The sequence below is a fragment of the Corapipo altera genome, unplaced genomic scaffold (genome assembly GCF_003945725.1).
Source record: "Corapipo altera isolate COAL_440 unplaced genomic scaffold, ASM394572v1 59, whole genome shotgun sequence".
Lineage (NCBI taxonomy): Eukaryota > Metazoa > Chordata > Aves > Passeriformes > Pipridae > Corapipo > Corapipo altera.
The window spans coordinates 2601245-2606996 of NW_020884917.1; the positions used below are offsets into that span (position 1 = coordinate 2601245).

At 33.3% G+C, this 5752-nt stretch overlaps 1 long non-coding RNA gene across 1 annotated transcript; it reads left to right on the forward strand.

The window, feature by feature from the left end:
- Window positions 1-228: 228 nt before the first annotated feature.
- LOC113953110 lies at window positions 229-3488 on the forward strand. Its single transcript, XR_003529740.1, has 3 exons — window positions 229-264; window positions 2135-2223; window positions 3317-3488. It is a non-coding gene; the product is annotated as an uncharacterized LOC113953110 (long non-coding RNA).
- Window positions 3489-5752: the final 2264 nt, after the last annotated feature.

A 5752-nucleotide genomic window follows, 5' to 3' on the forward strand; every position in this document is an offset into this window, starting at 1 on the left:
CCTTGGAATATTCTATTTAGATAAGGTGGCTGAGCAAATTAAAACATAAAGGCTAAATTCATTCCAAATTCATATAACAGTCCCAGAGTCACTGGAAGCGCATTAGAATTAAATTTAATGCCTACAGATCAAATGGGAAATAATTTGTGCACCAATTAATCAAAAGTGCATTTTAATGTTCTTCCATAGAACATCATGACTGATGTGTCATAGAGACAAAGTTACGGATTTAGAAAGACTTGGCAGCATTTCAACAACTGAAAGGTGTTTCCTCTCTCCCTCATTCCTTCCTGAATCCTATTATAAACTCTATTATAGGCAAATATATCTTAAAAAAAAAAATTAACATTTTACAACATAAATTCAAGTAGAAATGCTCAAATATATTTCAACAACGCTCCCTCTGCCCTAGGGAGGAAGTAAAAAAAAAAAAAAGCCATAGAAGCTGCTTGCCATCTGCTTGTATCAACTTTCCCTGAATTTTAAAAACTGAGGCCAAGTATTCACTTTTCACCAATGATATTTCTTTGTCATAGGAAAGTTTTGGAAAAAGTATGAACGGGACAAAATAGCTCCATAATCTAAGCCTCATGATGGTCTTTTCAGTTCCTATTTGCTTTGTGGGTCCCATTACCCCATTCAGTAAAACAGCAAATGTGTCTACTTTATATAGGCACTAACAGCACTCAAAACCCAGGGTGGAAAGGACATCCAGGTATTTAGCCAGTTTTCACAGTATGTTTTGCAGTTTCTGCTAGTTGTCAGTTTGCTGAAGTTGTATCACTTTCCAGCTGCCAAGCTATCTGGTTTAAAGCCTATTTGTTTAAAGTAAGCTGTTGTTACCCTTTTCCATCCCTCAGGGTGATGGTTGGGTGGGCTGTGCTGGAAATGCTGCTGAAGGCATATTTTTCTCAGTATTTTATCACAGATTCATCTGCTTCTGAACATTGACTAGAAGTACTTGTGGTCTCCAAATAAGGGAAATAAGCATATATGTGTCCCTAACTCCAAGCAGATATGTAACAAAAACATTCTAATATGTGTTGTAACACTCACAGGCACCCTTGATCAGGGAAGTAAGCTTGCCCTTGCCTTGGTTTTCTTTCTGCTATACAAGTAATTAAGTTTCAGGGACAAAATCCAAATGCTGTTAAAGTCAGTGGAAAAATTTCTATTGTCTGCAGTGTTCACAAAATCTATACTGAAGTGCTGTAATTCTTTAAGTGGTTTGTTCTGGTAGTGGTAATTAAACTTAATTTCCACTTTCTTTCAATTCGTCTTTATTTAAGTTTCTTTCCCCTATAAAAAGCATCCAAACATTTAAAATGGAAGCAGCTGTGTTTTTATTGGAACTATAAAGTATGGTATTAACCAATTAGTAAGAGTGAAAAAATAGAACAGTTTTATAAATCTTATTTTGGCAAAGGAAAATGTTTTGTGAAGGTAGAAAAAAGATGGGACAGTTGCAACTTGAGTTGAAACCAGAATTAGAAAAAATTTCAGATATCATTTTGGGATGCAGAAATGCATCTAAACTCTAGAAATGCAGAATATTTCTACTCAGCAGGTAAAAAGGGAGAGAGTGGAGAGAGTTCTCAATACTTCTAACAAGTTGCAACTGATGTATGTATTCCAGGAGGTTATAGAATAACCAGGAATGAGAAAGGTTGGCCTGGTCATCTAAGACAAGCAATATGAATCACTTTGTGTTCACAAGTAAGAGGTGAAAAAATAAATAACTCCTAGGCTTGGAGAGAAAAAAAACATCTAGAATGATATCCTCAGGTATAGTAAATTGGTTTTGAAGTCAATGGAACTACGTGTCCAAAGATCTGGCAAAAGAGTTAGATTCTTCTCATTTTATCACATAATAAATTACGCAAAACTGTTGAGAAAAAGGATTTCACAAACACCAAAAACTGGTGTAAAGGGAGAAGCACTCCTAGAGACCCACACTTTTCCTGGAGGCAATGCAGCACACAAGCACTTCTACTTGAGTGAGTAGTGTCAGTGACTGCAATAAGATTACAAGTGAATCAAGCCATGCACAAACAAAAATATTTTCAAGATCAGAACATAAAAGCAAGTGTTCCCAAATGTCCTAAAGTGATTTTTAAAATGAATTGTGTTACAGATGAAGCCCATTCAAATCGCTGACAGTATGCCCTTGTTGTCAGTACTGTTATCATCAGTAGTGCAGAAGGAAGCAGCACAAGGAAGCAGGTAAAATGGCATATTAATGTTCAGAGTTGAAATCCACTCACCTTGTTCTTCTCACAGCTGCACAGTCACCATTACTATTTATGGAGATGTTTTCACTGGGGTAAACAGTTCTGTTGCTGATGTGTTTTTATGGATTATTTGGAATGAAATAAACCAATAGAATAAGATATTTTAAAAAATCACACATCTAGGAAGAGGTACATTAAATTAGTATCAGAGTCTTTGGATGGGCCTGATAGGCAGCAATATATGGAAAATCCAGAGTTTACACCACTGTAATAAACATTCATTTGCATTCATGTTACTATCAGAGAATACCGGATGATAAAAATTTGATAGTAGCTCTTATGCAACCACTGATAGCTTGAATTCTATCTAACAATATCATATGTCTACATCAGAATGACTATTATTGAGGCAAGCATGTTAAACCTGCAATGCTAGATCAACACAATTAGAATATTCCTAAAGAATATTTGTTTTGTTAAAAATAGAATTAAAGTTTTGAAAGCACTTAATTTAGGAAATAAACTCCAAATTAGTTTTTTATTAAAGTGCACAATTTTGATAAGGTCTGTAGGGGATTTTTTCTTTCTAAAGTTGCCTTTTCTTTGAGAAATTTCAACTTTTCATTATTGTTCAGGACTGCTAGCATTTACTTTAATTAAACAAAATAAACTTCAGAACTTGTTATGAGACAAAAATTCTTAGATTTAACAAAATTCTCGTTCATAATACATGTTGATGAAAATGAAAAATGTTACTAGAATCCTTCTATTAAAATATTGCAGTAATTACATTAGTAATAGTAGTATAGTGATGAGTATTTAAAAAAAAAGAAGAAAATAAAATCTTCCACAGATAATCACAAAGTACACTAGAAAATGATCAGATTGTCAAAAAAATAATCTGAAAAATGAACACACTTTTACACTGAAATTTAAGCAGACCAGAAGACCACCCCAGTGTAAAAAACGCAACCCACAAATTCAAACCCATTGCTATTATCAGTGAACCCTGCTCAGAGAACTATCTTAATCACAGTTTCTCCACTGTGGGGTGTGAAAGTGATCGTTTTTCCCATGATCCACAGGTTTTTGCAGCATGAGTGGATGACACTAAAACAATGGCAGTGTATCAAAACATATTCAGGGAACTGTGGTATGACTAGTCACTAGAAGATGTTATATTTTTCAAAGTCATTCCCCTTCTTTCACCTGTTGGTTCAGAGTCTGAGAGGAGATCTACAAAAAACCCTTTCAAAACAAGCCCAAAATTTAAAACTAAAATGTGTGAACCTGAAAGCTGTGGATTTTTTTGAACATCAGTGCTTCCAGCTAGTGAAAAAAAAAAAAAATAAAAGACTTTCTGTTTCTGCTTCAGGCCTGAAGAAGGTTTGCATACTTAAAATCCTGCCTGTTTCATTCAAATGTATCAATTCATTTCACTTATGCATTTTTCTCTGGTAACCTGGCTCTTTGAAAAACAGCATACAATACAATTGTAAGAGTAAAATGGGATTTTTTATAAAGATGATGTTTCAGTGACAATTTAAAAATATTGCATTGAACACTGTAATCTAGGAACTCTTTTCTTACTAATGTGAGAACAACTCAGAATCCACCAGTCAGTAATTTCTTATGACTTTTTCATAAGAAAATAGCATTTCATAAAATAAAAAACAACTCAGTTCCTGAGGATAAAAGCAATTTTCAACACATTGAGTACTTCTTTCAAAAAAACATAAAACATTCTTCTCTGTTTTTTGTTTGTTTGGTTGGTTGGGTGGTTGGTTTTTTGGGGGGGGGAGAAAATGTCCCAATTTTCATTTTCATAGCAATTTAAAATGTAGACTTCCATATGTAAATTATTTTATAATACAAAAATCAATTAAAAAAAAGTTTGCTTGTCCCAAAGTGAAGTCTATCTATTTCTGTGTAAGATTATGTTCCAAGATAATTAAAACCTCCCAAAGTTACTGTTGGACATGGAAACTGTTCTCTTTTATTTCAGACATGAATGTGGCAACTTAATCCTAAATATACTAAAAAATACTACCAAAAATACCTAAATACTACCAATAAAATTTGTTGCTTTCACATATTCCTTGAAATAAAAGAATTTATAACATATGCTGAATAGCAGAAAAGCATTACATTATCTGTACAGCCGTACTTGTGGATATCAGCTAAGAATATTTTGAAGGGGAATTTGGGGAATACAGGGAAATAAGAAATTCCATGACACAATTCATTTTGAATAAGCTGAATCACTCTTAAGTTATTTCTCCTGACTGGCTCAAAAAGAAAACTATTCCTAACTAGAGATCTACAGTCAGTCACTGGTGTAAAACCATATTGTGTATTTCCTCTTCATCCATATTTAGCCTTTAATTTCAGATTCTACCTGCTATTTGAAAGTGCAGGAGTGTCACAGTTTCTCTATTAGCAAAAGCTTTTATTAATCAAATCCCTTCCAAACATATTCTAGGAGAGGACAGAAATCAAACCTTTACCTTCTGACAGAAAACACGAACAATCGGACTGATTGACTTACCTTGTGGGAATGAATTTTTGCTACTCAAGATCTAACACTGCTGTAAATGGACTGATTAGATCACCAGTAGAACAAACACAGATATATGTTCCATCTTTCTCTAAGTTTAGAATTCTGATACATAAGGTGGCGTACTATGTTCTGAAATACAGTGATATTTGAGAGCCATAATATATGAAGATCTGCCCTTAGAAGAACAGTCTTATAGAAGATGTTCATTTGTTTTATATGCTCAATTCATATAGAATTTAGAAATCTATATTGTTCTTAAATTTGGTACTGAGAATGAAAGAACTAAACCATGATTTATCATGAACATCTGTGGACTAAATAAGATTAATGTAACAGAAAAAGTTAAAAATTTCCTCATTTAGCCATTAATACCACAACTTCTGCAATTACTAATTCATTTTCACAGTCACTTCTTATGCTAAGACAGAGACTAAAATTTCCTGAAGTTTAGATGTACATCTTCTGTGAATATTTTATATTATACTTCATTTTGTTTACTTGGGGTAAACACCTACCTAGACTAAAAGATATCAGTTTTATTCTTAAGATTGAAAAATCTTTTTCTGAGTTGTAGTACTACTCATGTTTAACCATCTCAAACCATCTAGCAACTAATTAATAAATATTTTAGAAAAACTCTGACTATTACCAGAAGAATTACCAGGAAAATAAGGGTGTTTTCAATGCAAAAAACCTGTCTTAGTGGCTAACTTGTCAGACACCAAGACAATATACAATTTTTATTTGCAGAAATACTGTTGTCTTTACACTTGTATAGTGTTGAAGGTATGTGTTACATTAGTAACACTTAAAAAAAACCCAAAAAAACTATTTGCAGTGATGCCAGTTTGTGCTTAAGAGGTAGGTAAAAGCTACAGTTTATGTATCAGAAAAATCAGGATAAGTGATTTAATAGGTAGAGATAGGAAAGCACACCTGAAATAGGGGAAGTGGCCAGTTT